This window comes from Nilaparvata lugens, chromosome 8 (assembly GCF_014356525.2).
Source record: "Nilaparvata lugens isolate BPH chromosome 8, ASM1435652v1, whole genome shotgun sequence".
NCBI classification, from domain to species: Eukaryota; Metazoa; Arthropoda; class Insecta; order Hemiptera; family Delphacidae; genus Nilaparvata; species Nilaparvata lugens.
Window position 1 is genome coordinate 2,377,407 of NC_052511.1, and position 18,935 is coordinate 2,396,341.

At 40.7% G+C, this 18,935-nt stretch overlaps 1 long non-coding RNA gene across 1 annotated transcript; it reads left to right on the forward strand.

Annotated features, from left to right (window-relative positions):
- Nucleotides 1-302: 302 nt before the first annotated feature.
- Nucleotides 303-17,890, forward strand: LOC120352596. The gene is made up of 3 exons (XR_005571943.1): nt 303-699; nt 17,044-17,150; nt 17,782-17,890. It is a non-coding gene; the product is annotated as an uncharacterized LOC120352596 (long non-coding RNA).
- Nucleotides 17,891-18,935: the final 1,045 nt, after the last annotated feature.

Sequence of the window (18,935 nt, forward strand, 5' to 3'; positions counted from 1 at the left end):
TTTTTTCAGTGAGTTTTTTGTTCTGTATGTAACCTTGTATTTTATTTTCTTGAAAGATGCTGCTATTTTGTATGTTTTATTGTTGTGGTATGTGAGGGTGACGAATGCTGTATGATTATCAGTGTTGTATTTGTCAGAGTTTTGTGGATTGTTCTTGTTGTTTTTAATTTTTTGTAGTAGTTATGATACCATAGAGGCAGCCATATTTTTTGCTATTTCAAGTCAGTTGATGATAATGATGATGATTGATGATAGGTTAGCTAATGTATTGTGAATTGTCAATCTTGAGAAAATAATTTATATTTGCTTGGGAACTTATTTATGAATTTTAATGACTTTAAAGATATTAAAATTATATTTTTGGTTGTATATGTCAAAGTTCTGTTACCTGTGAAATAAATAGGGTAGTGGAAGTTTACTTGACCCAATTAGTGCTGTGGTGGGGGTTGTAAGGTTGGGTTATTTTTCAATTGAATTCAATATTTCGGCTGATATTGAAAAAATTGCTAGTTTGGATGCTTTTTCAGAAGATTTAAAGATTTTTTAGCCATAGTTCTTGAGATTTATATAATTGCGTTTTTAATGTACTATGTGCTGATTAAGTTTTAATCTTGATTCATTTCAGGAGAACCAATCAGAGAAGCCGTTGCTTCGGCGTTCGTGCAACCGGGCCTACGTGTGGAAAATACCAAAATTTGGGTGAGTCTTGAACCCAAAACCGCTCTTCTCCTTTGTCCTTAAAATTAGACCAGTTTGTGTTGAAGCCAGTCGACTTGTTGAATGTTTTCGGATGAATAGATTAATTCAGTCGTTATTTAGTAAATTAAATTGATCAATTACAGTATATTTACAATATTATTCGAGTGCCAAAATGCTGTTTAGTAGTGCTGTGTAGTTCAGAGCACGATATTAGAAACGGCGAATTAAATCTTGAAATGTTTGAAAGCAGTTAACATCATAGTTCAAGGTAAGATTATTCAATTAAATATGTCCACTATTGCAATTTCTGTAAATTTATCCTCCTCCATATACTCGCTGTTATTTTTTATACATGAAATATTATAAGATTTCTTCAGTTATGAGTTGTGACTCAACTCAACTGGTCAAATAATGTTTGCCCTTGTTATTTGACATAAAATTCTAATCAATTTCCACTGATATAAAAAATGTATTTTCTCATAAGTTTGATTACATCCATCGCCTTTTCCAGTCTTATGTCATGAGTTCATTTATTTTCTCATTATTTGGAATTTAAAATAATGATACCATGGAGGCAGCCATATTTGATTTTTGACAAGAGTCCGCTTGTCCTATATTATTGATAACGAGGCCTACGTGACTTCTGTCGTGTCAGTAGTGGTAGTGGTGGGGGTTAAAACTGAAGTTGTTTTTCGTATCAAATTCAGTATTTCGCTTGATATTAACCTATTTCATTAGTTTGTATGCTAATTTGAGGGGTTTAAAGATTTTCTAGCTATAATTTGTAATTAAATAGAAGTGATTTCTGTAATTGCGTTTTTGAATAGTTTGGCCTATAGCCGGGTTGCACAAAAGCCGTGTTGGACAGGAACCAATCAGAGAAGGCAATTTCTCTTTCATTGAAAGACGGCTTCTGTGATTGGTTGTCGTGGAATAGATAGTCTTGAACTCAAAACGTTTCACCTTCATTATTCGATATGTCGGCTGCTGGTTTGTGTTGAAGCTGGTCTTTTATGGTAACTTGTGCTCATTTTAGTCGAAAATAGAAATTAAATTCTCAATTCAGTGCTAGAATATGGTGAAATGTGGTTTTATTCTAAAGTTTATCGGTTGTAAATAATGTGATTGGTTACAATTGTGCTCATATTAAGTTCATGTTATTTGGAACCGACTTCATAGGAACTTAGCATAGCAGAATAATTTTTATATCAGACAAGGTGAGATCGGATTATACTAGATATTTATTATTTTTCACCATCTATCTATTAGTCTATCCCGTAATTTAAATTTAAATCATTTAAATATCCATACTAAATTGTAGGTTAATTTTCAGAAGTGTTATAAATTACAGGTTTTTGCTTGCCATTACATTATTGGCCTATAAGTAGACTTCATTATAAGATAGAGCTCATTTCTTTTCTCGTTAATAATTAATTATTTATCTTTCATGATTAACTACTGTGAGATGTAGGCCTATTCAATTAGTTGAACTTATATACGCTTTTATTTGAATACTATTGAACTGATTTCTTTCCAATTCACAATTTTGTTACTTGGTTTACTTAATGATTAAATTTGCTGGGGGGTTATTTCTGGAATATCTTTTGATAATTAATTTGCTCTGATGATTCTATAAAAATTATTCTATGTAACCGCATTGTAATTATTGTCTGAATAGATTTTTTTTTAAATTAATACAGTATTGAAATTGACGCGCATCAATCAAAGAAAATAGGAAGAATTTTATTAGTAATCACTGATAACTAATAAAATGAATGATAAAAATCCAATGAGAATAGATTCTATATTGATATTTTTCGGTTCATTTATGTAGAGTAGATGGTAGTAAATGTGTAGTTTAATGCTGTAGTGTCAGGCATACTCACCTAGATTTTAAGATTAGATAAGTGATTCCAGAATGCTGCAAACTTGAAGGAACAGGCGTGTTGATCTCATCCTTATTTGCATTAGATCGTTTCGAGAATAGACTGAATTGATGTAATCAGATATTCGGTCTAATCGAGTTTGCCTACTGCAAATTAATGATGAGTCGGCTCAGGACAAATTCTCTTGCTAGCCTTCTGTCATTGCTTTTTGAAAGTAACTAGTTTTAGAAGTAGAATCATGGGTAGATTAGTTGGATTTTTTTATTTAAATTAATAATTATTTTATTTTTCAAATTTATGATTGTGCACTGATTGATCTGATTGCGACCCGGCCTTGGGAGGCCCTTAAGGCTGTGCAAAGGCTAAAAATAAACTTTTTACTCGTGACATTTTTCAAAGTTTTTTAATGTGTATATCATCAAGCTATCAAAATGAAAAAGTTTTCTCAGGAAAACAGTTTTTTCCGATCATTATTTTTTGAGATATGAGCGCCTAAAGTTTAAATATTTGGGACAGAACATATCAAATTCGGTAAGAGATAAATCCATGAGATTTAGAGGATAGAATCTTCATGGTATTGTTGATCTATTAAAACAAAAAAAAAATTAATAATATCAATTTTAAAGATAGTTATTCAATTTACTAAAAATAACTTTTAGTTGAGTCATTTCTGGTTATTTTTAGTAAATTGAATAACTATCTTAAAAATTGATATTTTCAGAAAATTTTTGTTTTACTAGATCAATAATACCATGAAGAATCCCTCCTTTAAATATCATGGATTTATCTTTTACCGAATTTGAAATGTCCTGTCCCAAAAATTCGAACTTCAGTCGCTCATATCTCAAAAAGTAATGATCGGAAAAAAATGTTTTCCTGAGAAAACTTTTTCATTTTGATAGCTTGATGATATACAAATCGAAAAACTTGGAAAAATATCACGAGTAGAAAGTTTATTTTTAGCGTTTGCACAGCCTTAAGGCTGTTCGGTGTTCGGTACACATTTTCATTTTTATTTAAATTTGATAATCTTTTATCCTTAACCTTCTAGTCGTGACCCTATTTTTTCCTGACGTTATTCGTGACCCTGGGTCCCAGGGACCCGCTTCTTTCATATTGAATATTTCAATATACGAGGGCTATTTTTTTCAACTTCCGATGTGGTATAAAAAAGAAACTAGTGAGAGTAATTGAATGAATTTATTATCAAAAGTTATTTACATTATTAGTTACTTCTTAACATAGTCACCATTCAGATTGAGGCATTTTTCATACCTGGGTACAAGCTTCTTAATACCTTGTTCATAGAATTTAGCCGCCAGTGATTTGAGATGGTTTTTCACAGCATCTTGCAGCGCATCGTCTTGTCGGAAGCTCTGCCCTCCTAGCATTTTCTTCAGTTCCGGGAAAAGGTGATAGTCGCTTGGTGCTAAGTCTGGGCTATACGCCAGATGGTCAAAAACGTCCCATTTAAACCCGTCAAGAAGACGCTTCGTCACAGCAGCACTGTGAGGACGGGCGTTGTCATGAATGAGCACCACTCCCGATGTGAACATTCATCTCCTTTTGTCCTGCACAGTTCCTCTCCAATCACTCACTGCACTGTCACTCATAAAGCTTTCACCATACTCGTTTCATTCTATGGTGAATTTCTGCTGTGGATAACCCTTCAGCTTGCAAAAAACGAATTACACTTCACAACTCACACTTGGCGGGAGACTCTATCATATTGGCCATATTTATGTGTCGCTAGATGAACTGGTAATGACGACAGATGGCCGAAAACGAGTGAGGTTATAGTGTGAGATGTGCATAGTCAGCTGCCGCGCATTGTTGGCCAATGCCGCTCGCATTGCCATCTAGCGGCACGATCGGAAGTTGAAAAAAAATAGCCCTCGTATTTTAACATGTTATGTCATTCTATGGTTCTAATATGTCCAAGGGGTATTGAGGAACGCATTGAGCACTTAGGTAAAGCAGAAATCGATCTTTATTATGATTTTAAAAAAATAATTCTTGAAACCTTACATGTTTAGGGTAGTAAAAAGTAACGTTTGGTTATTATTTTATATAAAGTGAACAAAATATTATGGTGTCACAAAGTAAATTGTGACGAGAAAATAATAAATAATATTATTGAAAGACGCTCGGCTATCAGCAATGCTAGCCGACCGCGGAGATAAGGGAGGTACCGATGGCGCACCATCTTCCGCGCATCAGGACGATTTCCACCGCCTCTGGCGGCGGCTCAACTCCATCCCCTCCACTTTGGGGAGTATTAAAGGCCGGACGAGCCCCAGACCACAGCATCCGCTCACAACCTTCCTGCTCCTTGTACAGCGGCCCGTTGGCTGCCGTACGTCCCTGACCTCCCATCTCCTAGGGCACAGCGGACCGTTGTCTGCCGTCCCTGACCTCCTATTCTTCCTTTTCCCAGGCACAGCGGACCGTTGTCTGCCGTCCCTGACCTCCCATCTCCCAAGGGCACAGCGGACCGTTGTCTGCCGTCCCTGACCTCCTATTCTTCCTTTTCCCCAGGGCACAGCGGACCGTTGTCTGCCGTCCCTGACCTCCCATCTCCCTAGGGCACAGCGGACCGTTGTCTGCCGTCCCTGACCTCCTATTCTTCCTTTTCCCCAGGGCACAGCGGACCGTTGTCTGCCGTCCCTGACCTCCCATCTCCTAGGGCACAGCGGACCGTTGTCTGCCGTCCCTGACCTCCCATCTCCCTAGGGCACAGCGGACCGTTGTCTGCCGTCCCTGACCTCCTATTCTTCCTTTTCCCCAGGGCACAGCGGACCGTTGTCTGCCGTCCCTGACCTCCCATCTTCCTAGGGCACAGCGGACCGTTGTCTGCCGTCCCTGACCTCCCATCTCCAAGGGCACAGCGGACCGTTGTCTGCCGTCCCTGTCCTCCCATTTCCCCAGGGCACAGCGGACCGTTGTCTGCCGTCCCTGACCTTCCATTTCCCCAGGGCACAGCGGACCGTTGTCTGCCGTCCCTGTCCTCCCATTCCCAGGGCACAGCGGACCGTTGTCTGCCGTCCCTATTCTTCCTTTTCCCCAGGGCACAGCGGACCGTTGTCTGCCGTCCCTATTCTTCCTTCTCCCTAGGGTACAGCGGACCGTTGTCTGCCGTCCCTGTCCTCCCATTTCCCCAGGGCACAGCGGACCGTTGTCTGCCGTCCCTATTCTTTCCATCCCCTCAGGGCACAGCGGACCGTTGTCTGCCGTCCCTATTCTTCCTTCTCCCCAGGCACAGCGGACCGTTGTCTGCCGTCCCTATTCTTCCTTCTCCCCAGGGCACAGCGGACCGTTGTCTGCCGTCCCTATCCTTTCTGTCCTTCCTTTTCCTACTCCACTGGAGCGGAACCGAGGCCGTAAGGCCGATACAAAATTACATCAAAGTGGTGTCATCAGAGAAGAGAGCGACCTTCACGCCGTCAGAAGCACCAGGAGGTGCTGTTCACGCCAGCTAAGGATCAAAGAAGAAGGAAGAAGAACTTTGACTTGCCTCCTTCCCCGCCCACATTACGACTGAGCGAAGTCATCCAGGAGCAACACCTGGGTATCAATCACCCACCTCTGAAGCTACTCAGGTGTACGTGATAGATTGGCGCCCAACGTGGGGCACGAGGCAACGAAGTAAGAATCATGAGTGAACAGGGAGAGTCTGATTCAGACGCTCAACACCAGCAGCTGACAGAGGATCAGTCGGTCGAGGACATAAACCCCGAGGTGATAGCTGACCCCAGAGTTTCCTGGATCTATAGATTGAAAAAGGATGAGCATTCAATTCTACAAGATTGGGGCATAGTGTCATCTGGACACTTGCTGAGTTGAGAAAGTTGTTAGTAGAACAACATAAGAAGATGGCAGTACGTTATCCCAGCCCAAGACCCGGCATATGAGCGGAAGCAGTGGGGAAACTAACACTTGGTGACAGGTACCCATACTGAGGTTAGAACCAATATTCACACAAACCCCCTCATGGACCCAGGGGCGGTATGTGACAAGGTAAAAGCTGGAGACTGTCATTCGACGGCCAATCAGATGCTCCCAGCTTCTTGAAAGGCTAGACGAGCTACAACAAGCCTATGGGCTCACTGGCAACCAGCTACTAGTCGTGCTGCCTGATTACTGGTTGGTAAAGCTACTCTATGGATGCGTAATCGTCGTGACCAGTGAAATCATGGGACATTTTGTGACAGATTTCAGATCACGCTACTACCCACTTACCTATGAGGAGGACCTCGAGAATCTAATTCAGGCAAGGAAGCAAAGGAAGGTGAATCGTTTGACGAATTTCTCGAAGATGTACTGACACTCATGAGGCGTCGAGGAGGTTTTACAGACGAGAATAAATTACAGAGAGTGTATAAGAATCTCCTCCCACGGTACAAATTGTATATTCGGCAATCAGATGTTCATAGTATCAACGAATTGGAAAATTCGCGAGGGAGTATGAACAAATAAAAGCAGAGGAGAACAGAATAGACAGAATTCGAGAGTTCACATGATTGAGGACACGAAAAAGATTACAAGGCTCAAGGTTGAGACAGTTATAACCCCTACTAGTAACAGACCATCTCTTAGTGAGTCTGAACCCATGTGTGGGCAATACAAGAGACCGGTGCACTGGAGATCACACTGTCCCGATATCCCACCATGTAAAAGGAGCGGAAAGAGAGCACTGAAATGTGTCTGTGATGTGCAGAAGGAGAATAAAACTCCGAGCAAGACAGCAGTGATGCGAATGGCACACAGGATTCCTGTGATTGAAGAGTCATCAAGGGACAACAGACTGTTCATTACTGTGACAATTGGTGGTAAAAAGTGTCAGCCTGCTAGATACGGGTGCTGAAGCTAATTATATGAGCAACAAGGTCTATGAAGTCATCCGGAAAATAGGGATGATACGGAAGAACCAGCACGTCACCGCGCGATATTAGCTGATGGACGGTCACCCCTTAAATAGGAAAGTGACTACTAATGTGACCATAGAACAAACCACAGTTCCACTAGCGGCGTCAATAATGGAAGGACTTGGACAAAGCTGCTATTAGGCATGGAATTTATGCGTGAAAACAGAGTGAATATTCACACATTCACGAGAGAGTAGAGTGGGATCCTCCCAATTGAATCCTCCAAGTCAGCGAATTATGTCGCGATCTCTCTTATTGGGACTAAGACAACAGCAGTCCCAACAATATCAGCTGTAGACTCCAAATCTCCGGACAACAAGAGTCGGAACAAAAGGAGGTTCAAGCAGGTTGTTTGAACAGAGTCGAACCCCATGCCTTAATTGATAGAAAGGCGGAGTTGTCATATATTCCAAGGCAAGCATCCTGGGGCAACATAGTGATGATCACAGGGAAGAGATGACTGACTCTGAATGGCAGGCCACGATTCATGCTTCAGCCACCAACACAAGTGGTAACTCCAAGCATATGGAAAAGACAAAACCACCACCCCCTGTCATGGATGTGAAAGAGTTAATGCACCATTGACTGTCATGGATGTGAAAGAGACACCCACCCCCCACTGCCATGGATGTGGAGGAGTCCATGCCACCCTCAACGGAATGGACATAGAAGAGCCAACACAGTCTTCGACCATCAAGGAAGTAGTCCCACCGTCCCAGGCCTCCCAGACCAGGCCCCTCTCGAAATAAGGATCCGGTGATGTGTCACCGCAACACAACACTAGGAAGCGCAAACGGGCTCAAGCCACGTATAAAAATCCATTACCGGATGGACGGCGTAAATGTGCCCATAGACCAGCATAGATGATGCCTATAGCGAGTGTCATACACCTCTAAAGGTGATGCCTGAGAGGTGTACACCTCTTAAGGTGATGCCTAGATGGCTCACGCCTTTTAAGGTGGTGCCATAGAGGGCTCCGAACACCCCCCCCCCCCAAGTAGGAGTGGGGTGTCACAAAGTAAAATTGTGACGAGAAAATAATAAATAATATTATTGAAAGACGCTCGGCTATCAGCAATGCTAGCCGACCGCGGAGATAAGGGAGGTACCGATGGCGCACCATCTTCCGCGCATCAGACGATTTCCACCGCCTCTGGCGGCGGCTCAACTCCATCCCCTCCACTTTGGGGGAGTATTTAAAGGCCGGACGAGCCCCAGACCACAGCATTCCGCTCACAACCTTCCTGCTCCTTGTACAGCGGCCCGTTGGCTGCCGTACGTCCCTGACCTCCCATCTCCCTAGGGCACAGCGGACCGTTGTCTGCCGTCCTGACCTCCTATTCTTCCTTTTCCCCGGGCACAGCGGACCGTTGTCTGCCGTCCCTGACCTCCCATCTCCCAAGGGCACAGCGGACCGTTGTCTGCCGTCCCTGACCTCCTATTCCCTTCTTTCCCAGGGCACAGCGGACCGTTGTCTGCCGTCCCTGACCTCCCATCTCCCTAGGGCACAGCGGACCGTTGTCTGCCGTCCTGACCTCCTATTCTTCCTTTTCCCCAGGGCACAGCGGACCGTTGTCTGCCGTCCCTGACCTCCCATCTCCCTAGGGCACAGCGGACCGTTGTCTGCCGTCCCTGACCTCCCATCTCCCTAGGGCACAGCGGACCGTTGTCTGCCGTCCCTGACCTCCTATTCTTCCTTTTCCCCAGGCACAGCGGACCGTTGTCTGCCGTCCCTGACCTCCCATCTCCTAGGGCACAGCGGACCGTTGTCTGCCGTCCCTGACCTCCCATCTCCCAAGGGCACAGCGGACCGTTGTCTGCCGTCCCTGTCCTCCCATTTCCCCAGGGCACAGCGGACCGTTGTCTGCCGTCCCTGACCTTCCATTCCCCAGGGCACAGCGGACCGTTGTCTGCCGTCCCTGTCCTCCCATTTCCCCAGGGCACAGCGGACCGTTGTCTGCCGTCCCTATTCTTCCTTTTCCCCAGGGCACAGCGGACCGTTGTCTGCCGTCCCTATTCTTCCTTCTCCCTAGGGTACAGCGGACCGTTGTCTGCCGTCCCTGTCCTCCATTCCCCAGGGCACAGCGGACCGTTGTCTGCCGTCCCTATTCTTTCCATCCCCTCAGGGCACAGCGGACCGTTGTCTGCCGTCCCTATTCTTCCTTCTCCCCAGGGCACAGCGGACCGTTGTCTGCCGTCCCTATTCTTCCTTCTCCCCAGGGCACAGCGGACCGTTGTCTGCCGTCCCTATCCTTTCTGTCCTTCCTTTTCCTACTCCACTGGAGCGGAACCGAGGCCGTAAGGCCGATACAAAATACATCAAAGTGGTGTCATCAGAGAAGAGAGCGACCTTCACGCCGTCAGAAGCACCAGGAGGTGCTGTTCACGCCAGCTAAGGATCAAAGAAGAAGGAAGAGGAACTTTGACTTGCCTCCTTTCCCGCCCACATTACGACTGAGCGAAGTCATCCAGGAGCAACACCTGGGTATCAATCACCCACCTCTGAAGCTACTCAGGGTGTACGTGATAATAGTAAATGAATACTATGATGGATCTTACATGCAACACTACTAGAAAGGTAGGGAAAAAATTGGAAGGTCATAGTTCACTCTTAGGGTAGTTTTTACCCTACCCTCAATTTCATGTTGCACAATCTTTGCAAAACTCATGAAATTATAGTGATGAATACTATTATAAATCCTAAAACCTACATGAAACACTACTAGAAATATAAAAATATATAAGGTCTCATAAAGTTCACTTTTAGGGGAGGTTTAGTATTCCTGGGATCACCTGAAGTTCATTGGTTTCACTATCATCCCACTCAGGGTCAGTATTCTTATCTTGAACTATGAATTTATTTTTAGCCTCACTAATGTCATTGAAATAAAGATCTAGAAGTCAATTTGTTCATTCTTCGAAGTATCTGTTCAAAATAAACATATTGACTGCTTGAATCCAATCACTATTGCATAAAAATGTGCATTTGAAAAGAACGAAAAAAGTTACGTTGGTCGTGACCCTTGGGTCCCTGGGACCCAGAATCGTCATTTCACGAAAACAACAAGTCACAGAGCACTAACACTCAGTGTCTACTGACATGAATTTACATGGGTCACAATAGACAGTAGAGCAAGCGGAAGCAAAATATTATAACTAAAACAAAAATTGTCCGGGTCCCTGGGACTCTGGGTCGCGGCTAGAAGGTTAAGGTGCAATTTCTTAGGGTGGCCACTAACGACAGGACAAGTGTGCTGAACATGTGTGTACAAACATGCTCGTCATACATGTTGTGTAGCCTAATCAGCGAAAGACTTAGAACAAACTATTTTGTGGTTGTGTTTTGTATTTTCGATTTTTAGTTGTTAATTTTTTATTTGCTGCTCTGACGTTAAATTTTATCATTATATGATTTGTAATTATACAGTGGTTTATTTGATGTTGGAAGCTCTTTTTTGTTCGAAAACATGTCCGTTCACAAATGCTCGACACACCTGTCCTGGTGTTAGTGACCACAATTAGGCCCACTAACGACAGGACAAGAGTGTTGACATGTGTGAACACACATGTTTGTCATAATGTTGTGTCATCAGCGAAAGGCGTCATACTTGAAATAGACAACCAATAACATTGAATAAATCACTGGAAAATTACAAATTATAATGAAGTTAAAATAAAGATAGATCAGCGAAGAAAAATTAAGCAACAAATAATCGGAGATTCAAAAACTTTGCCTCAAAAAATTTTGTTTGAAGCCTTTCGCATTGATGGCACAACTATGTAAAGGTGCGTACAGATATACGCGCCGCGAACATGAGCAATTCACTTTTAATCAGCTGACTATATCTGTATTTTTACAGAAACGGTAAGATACAGATATAAAAAGTTTGGCATCAGCTGATTAAAAGTGAATTGCTCATGTTCGCGGCGCGTATATCTGTTCGCACCTATGATGTCATGCGTATCATGCATATCCACCATTAAGAGGCTGTTCGGTACATCTTTTTATTTTTATTTAAATTTCAAATTTATTCAAATTTCAAATTTATTCAAGTAAGTTACAATACATTCTGGTTCATACACGAATCTACAATAAATTACAGCACAACAGCCAATTATGCAACAAATTTCACATATATGGAAACTTATTAATTACAATGAAGATTGAATGCAACATTAGAATATTGATAATATAGTATTGTAATATAACTACATAAATCAGCGTGTTTCAACAATGAATAATGATAATTTCAATGAATAAATATACACCCCACTATATATTATATAGTGTGTGTGTAACAGGCTTAAGACTGTTCGGTAGACTTTATTATTTAAATTGGATAATCTTTTTCAATATAATTGCTAAGATCATTATAAGAGTGAGAAAAAGTGGCAACTGAAATTTTTAAGTGGTCTAATAAGCGAGTTATGGGTTGTTGAAGTGCTAAACTCCGTTTTCTTTCCAGATCATTAACGGTTTCGAATTTTCCATTGGTGTTTTTTTAATACATTCAGTATATCATTGGCTTTGTTCTAATATGCGTTTTTCGATATTAAAGCCAAAATAAACAAGTTATAGAATTTACAAAAAAAGTTACTTTTTTATTTATGAACAATATCGGGAATAAAATGTTTTAGTTTGGAAAGATACATTTTTTGAATTTTTAAGAGAAGTTCTAATAATATAGTCGAAACCGTTTATGATCTGGAAAGAAAACGGAATCTGGAAAGTTAGCACTTCAACAACCCATAACTCGCTTATTAGACCACTTAGAAATTTCATTTGCCACTTTTTCTCACTCTTATAATGATCTTAACAATTATATTGAAAAATATTATCCAATTTAAATAATAAAAAAGTTTACCGAACAGCTTTAAGCCTGTTAAGCCTGACACACACGTCGATTTTTGCCGTCCTTATGAATTTATTCTATTAGATTACACAGATGATGTTTGTCCGCTCAGTCTAATAACATTTATAAGGACGGCCAAAAATCGATGTGTGTGTAACTGGATTGAGTGGCCAGTCTTAGCGATGACTCTAACATTCTAGCCGCGCGGCTATAGCCGCTCAGTCGCCTAGCGGCTGTAGCAATCGATATAGCTTGTAATGTTCTATCAATTCAAATTAAGGTGACGTTTCATACATCGCTTGAGCTTTGATCTTAGAATGTGATTTTTTGTGAAATATAATATTGTATTTAAATAAATAAATTTAAATCTTCAGTAAAGAAAGTGAACAAAAGTACAAGCAAATAAGAAAACAGCTTCTGTGAAATTAGTACAATTATGTACTTACAATAATATATATTCTAAATACACCGTGATTCAAAAAGAATATACTACAACTTTGAAAATCTGTATTTAATCAAGGAAACATAATAGAAACTTGGGTTGTAAATCAAAATGAAGAGTATTAAAATAAGTTTTTCCCCAGTAGAAAACAAGTTCACAAATGTTCAAATGTGACCCCCTCCAGACACTCGAGTGATATCAATACGATACTCGAACTCGTTGCACACCCTCAGTAGCATATCGGGCGTAACAGTTTGTATAGCTGCTGTTATTTCTTGTTTGAGCTCCTCAATGTTAGCTGGTAGAGGCGGTCGATACACCTTATCTTTAACGTACCCCCATAGAAAAAAATCGCAGGGGGTGAGGCCAGGGCTTCTTGGAGGCCAGTGATGAAGTGCTCTGTCTCGAGCTGCTTGGCGGGCCGATGCATTGCCTTGCATAGTTTTCATTCAAATAGGCACGGACAGATGAGTGCCAATGGGGTGGTGCTCCATCCTGCTGGAATATGGAACTAAAAAAAACTTTAGAGCTTCCTTGAATCGATGACAGATGGTGCTCCACTCTCCGTTTATTCTTTACAGAGTTATCAATTTTCAAAGTTGTGGTATTCTTTTTGAATCACGGTGTATAATCTCTAAATTTACTGAGAAAGACACTCCCGAGAAATTTCTATGTGGGAGATGCCATCAAAGATCAATATCTTCAATTATTTTTGTTTTTAACAAGATACGTAAGATGAGTAAAAATAAATACTATGCCAGCAACAGAACTTGGGCTAGAGTTGAAATTAATTAAAAAGAGAAACATTCATTTGTATGAATAAATAAAATATACCTGTGAGGCCGGCCACTAACGATACTGCAGTATACAAACTGTTATCGGATGGGCACGTTATATTGTCGGTCCCGGATGAACTATGATAGACGTAAGGCCCATTACTGGCTGAAATGATATATTCAGGCGATGTGAACCTATCAGCAAGGGACTCCCCACCAACAAAAGCCATACGAATTTACTTTTACCTTTACAAACTGTTTTACTTGTTGTGTTTTCAGCGGAAGGTTCCAAGCAAAATCATTTGTTTGTATAATTGAGGTTAGGTTTTTGTTTCTATAATTCTCCGTTATTTTTTCCTGCGCTGCTTTCTTTGAGCTTAAATTATTGTATAATTATAAGCCAAAGCAGTCTGGCACAGGCTCTCTATACACCTACCTGTTGCCTGTCGTTGCTCCGGAAGGATCTCAGTTGCTCACAATCTCAGTTCATCACGTGCCTATTTTGACCATTTTTTAGAAAGTGAAACAAGTGGGAAGTTTGAGTCGTTCTCAAATTTCATGGCATCAAGTTTGCGTTGCAGGCTGATGATACACAGCGAGTTTCTTCTTGTTTCATCTGAATCGTTTGATTGGTTGGCAGCCTTCCATGCGAATCTGTTCATTGCTACTCTCTTCCATTGTACATACTGTAGCTCATAGCATCCAGATCCTTCGTCACTTGTCTCAGATACTGTAGCAGGGGCCTCCCACGACCACTTTGTCCATCAACTGTACCTTCCAGAATATTTGACGTGAATGTGTCGTGTCTTATTATGTGTCCAATCCAAACAGGGAGTGTATCAGCAATCAGCAGAGAAAATTAATAGTATAAGAAGATATCTCATGGTGTAGGTCGTTTATGTTCCAAATTTTACTATTCTCAAGCCGATTACAGTCGACTACTAACTGGTTTGACCGGGTGAGAATGTAAGGCCCGCCGCAAAGTAGACCCACGCTAATCCACGCCACTTCAACCCACGCCGTGGTATGTTTTGTAAACCATTGCTAGGCTTCTCCAGACATTCTGTGTAATGCATGCAATGAATAATCCACTTGTCAGCTGATTAATTATGAATAATTCTATAGCAATGGTTTACAAAACATCCCACGGCGTGGGTTGGAGTCGCGTGGATTAGCGTGGGCCTACTTTGCGGCGAGCCTAAGAACGGTACATTACGGGCCGGCTTCTGAGCTCGGGATTTAGCTAAATTCTAGACTTGAAACAGCTGGAGTCAGAAAATTTGCTTTCCGAAACGGGACGTAGTCGTTGTCCACGTTTAAATCAAATTTCTAAAAATTAGAAGATTGAATTGAAATAAAATGAAGAGAAAATAGTGTAGTTTCAGCTATTTTGAATTATTTAGGGCCGGTTTCCGAGCTCGGGATTTTGCTAAGTCCTAGACTTTAAACAGCTGGAGTCAGAAAATTTGTTTTCCAAAACGGGGCGTAGTTGCAGTCATTGTTTGAATTGGTTTGTTTTTTCAGATTGGTTTCTACATGGATGCAGGTTTGATGCCTAGTGAGATCGGACTCCCCAACCCATTGTCATAGTCACGTTTGAATTATATTTCGAAAAACTAGAAAATTGAACACAAAATAAAATAAAGAAAAAATAGTGTAAAGTTTCAGCTATTTTAAACTATTTAGAAATGTTTAATTTCGTCAAGGAAAAACGTTTCCAATTATAGAAATGAGAAAATAAAAACTACAACTACAGTTTTAAAAGCTGCGACTACGCCCCGTTTCGGAAAGCAAATTTTCGGATTCCAGCTGTTTAAAGTCTAGAACTTGGCTAAATCCCGAGCTCGGAAACCGGCCCCAAGTGGTCCATCTTTTTCCCCACATAATCGTCCTCCCCTCTTTGTATACATAATTGTATTTTCTTTGATATTTCTGTAACCTTCATTATGGTAGCTAAATCCCGAGCTCGGAAGCCGGCCCTATAAAGGTGAGCGTGCACTAGGTCGGTGGAGCGGCGCGGTGTGCAGGAGAGCTTACTTACTTACTTACTTACTTCTGATGTCTTCCTCACGGTCCTGGGATCGGGGAATCGTCAATGGATTTGGTCTCCTCTGTCAGAGTCGTCAAGGTGTATAGAGTATCCTTGCACTATACTCTAAGGTGGTGGTACGTATGCTCCTCAATAAATTCGGTCACTGCATAGTACGGTCTTGCAATGAGGTATTTTTTCAGCTTTCTGTGGAATGTTGTCCGTGAATCCCTCAAAGTCTTTAGGCTGTCCGGTAGATAGTTGAAGAAATGTGAGCCTGCATAGGTAGGTATGTTCTTGAATTTGCTCAGCCTGTGTTGCGGAAGGTCAATGTTCAGCTTGCTTCTTGTGTTATGAGTGTGTTGGCTATTTCTGAGATTCGGGCTTGAGTCTATGGCGAGAGTTATGGTTTCAAATATGTAGATAGAGACCACAGTAAGTAGTTTTTTTTCGACAAAACATCCCACGGCGTGGGTTACTTTTCGTGGATTAGCGTGGGTCTACTTTGCGGCGGGCCTTAACATTGAAATTTGGAATATTAAAGCCCTATGCCTTGGGAAATCTTATTATGCTATCTTTTCTACAGTATCACCCTGAATGATACAGTATTAATCACAAAATGATACAGTATCATCTCAACTTGATACACAACACCAATATTTGATACAAAACTTCCAAACTTAGAATTAATTCTACAAACCATGGAGTATCTTTTTATGCTATATTTGCTCTATAGTATCACTTTGTCAAATCAGCTGCACCGTTGCTCTTATTGGCTGATTCTTCAAACGTGAACCTAAGGCCGGTTACAGAGCTCGACCGACCGTCAGTGCGTACGTCAGTCGCGCTTGTCTTTTCCATAGATATTCCATGTATCCGTACAGAGCAGGACTGACGGCACGCATGCGCACGGTCAGGTCCATGCGTTTTACACTGCGTACGAAGACCATCGGTCGAGCTCTGAATGTGTAAAACTGATTTATGGATGCGTATGGTCAGGATGGTACGTACATACGCACTGACGGTTGGTCGAGCTCTGTAACCGGCCTAAAGCGGTCCATTCACTACCCGATATCTTGTCCAATTTGAAGCCAAACATTCAATGTTGGATTCGATGTTGGACCGTGAATGGGATGTTGAATCGAATGCTGGATGTCTAGTCGGTCGAGTTGGGTCAACTGGAGACCCAACATCCCAAGGTCAGCCGTCTAGTCGGAGTCATAAAGTAAAAAATGGTTGAAAATGTAATTTATCTTGAAGTTCTTTAGCTGCACCATACTTTTTGGAATTGAAATGAAATCCAAATAAATGTTATTCAGATTTATGAATCTAGTATACATTTTCACACATTTTTGGGATTCTTCGCAAAATCAATTCAAATTTGATTATGCATTTTCCAAAATTTTAATGTTTTCGCATATTCTATGTTGTAGGAATGAATAGAGCAGTTTGTTGTGAACATGGAATGAAGGAGTATGCAGCTTGGCACACTGATTCACCCTTGTCATGGACCACAGCTTTCAAGTATGGCACTTGACAGGTACTTACCATTGCTCAATTCTACTTTTGTATTTTTTTATTTAGTTTTCTAAGTTAGAAATAGTTTTATGCCGGCGCCTCACTCTCGCCGATTAGTCAACTCACACTGATTAGTCATTGCAATTAGACATGGCCTTCATAAGCAACTATTTGAAGTACTATGACTGAACGTGTCTGACCATGTCTTCTCTTGTCTTGACTAGCTGGTGTGCGACCATGGGATATCTACTTATGCTATTGTTTCTCTATGGTATAAGTTTGTAGGTATGGAGTGGGATTTCAACCCAAATTCTTATTGTAATTTTTCTTTTGAATACTCTGACATTGTCTAATGAAATTTTGTAATAATTATTGTTCTTTGACAAAAATAAATTATTATTAAATCATATTCAAGGTAACTATGATTAATTGCTGAAGCAGAGAAAACCTATACATTGTTTATTCGTGGTTAAAGTTATTGGTTATAAGTACATTGTTTATAACCTATAAGAATGTTTACGAAAGTTATTGGTTGATTGTTGAACACGAGATGGCCCCCGTCTGCTAATAAAAAATGAAATGGACAAACTATTTATGCACTAAATTTGAAATTTTCACAAACAATGAATGCATTTTGTTTTGTTATGTTGCAGGAGTGAGATGAAGTTTGGTTGTGTTGGGGTCACTGTTGAACTATGGAGCTTGGCATACTGGTTCCGGTCTTGGACCACGGTATTTGAAAGGTAGGCCACTTATTTATTTATTACAGATCAAAGAAGACTTCAGGCATTAAGTCCAAAACATAGATTATAGATAAACCCAATATTTTAGATAAACCCAATATTTTATAAAACCCAAAACAGATATAGATATAAATAATCATAGAGAAAAGATAGCATAAGAAGATATTCCATGGTGTAGGGCGTTAATGCTCCTAATCTCAATGTCCCCATTTTTACTGTCATTACATAGATTTTGTCACACTTTTTTTATGTAATTAAACACGACATGCAGTCAAATATTAAGTAAATAATTAAAAACTTTTACTTACTGACTGAAGTACTTTCGATCGTCTAGCGATCATTTTCACTGAAATGATCGTTTGAAAATGATCGCTAGACGATCGAAAGTACTTCAGTCAGTAAGTGAATGTTTTTAATTATTTAATTAATATTTGACTGCATGTCGTGTTTAATTGCATAGAAAAAGTGTGTTAATACATAGCAGCTCGGAATGGATCAAGAAAACATCACCCATAAATTATGTGTTATCATTGTCGAATGAATCGAGAAGAATATAGAATAATAAGAATAAAGATATAGAATATAGAATGAATATAGAAGGCATTTATCTCTATAAATAAGAGATAAAACTCAAGCTGATAGCTGCAGTAGTTTTTTTTCTTGGTGAAGCTATGTGACGCTGGTAGTCTCTCATACTGTGCCGTTCTTACACTCTTACCCCAACAAAGCAGTAATAATCGGCAGTAGTCGACAGTAATTGGCTTGAGTTAACAAAAATCGGTTTGAAAATTGGAACATAAACGACCTACACCAACGGATATCTTCTTATGCTTTTTTTATATGGTATCACCATAAATGATACAATATCACCACATAATGGCCCATATGAATAAAACCAGAGCAAATGCTCATGAGCAAGAGCATGGAGTAAAAGGTTTTGTTCATGAGCAAAAGGTGATTTTATATGATTTTAAATGATTTTTATATGAATAAAAATAATGCTTTACCTTATGCTCCTGAACTCTGGAGCAAATGCTCACGTATTTTAAAGCTTTTTCATCAGC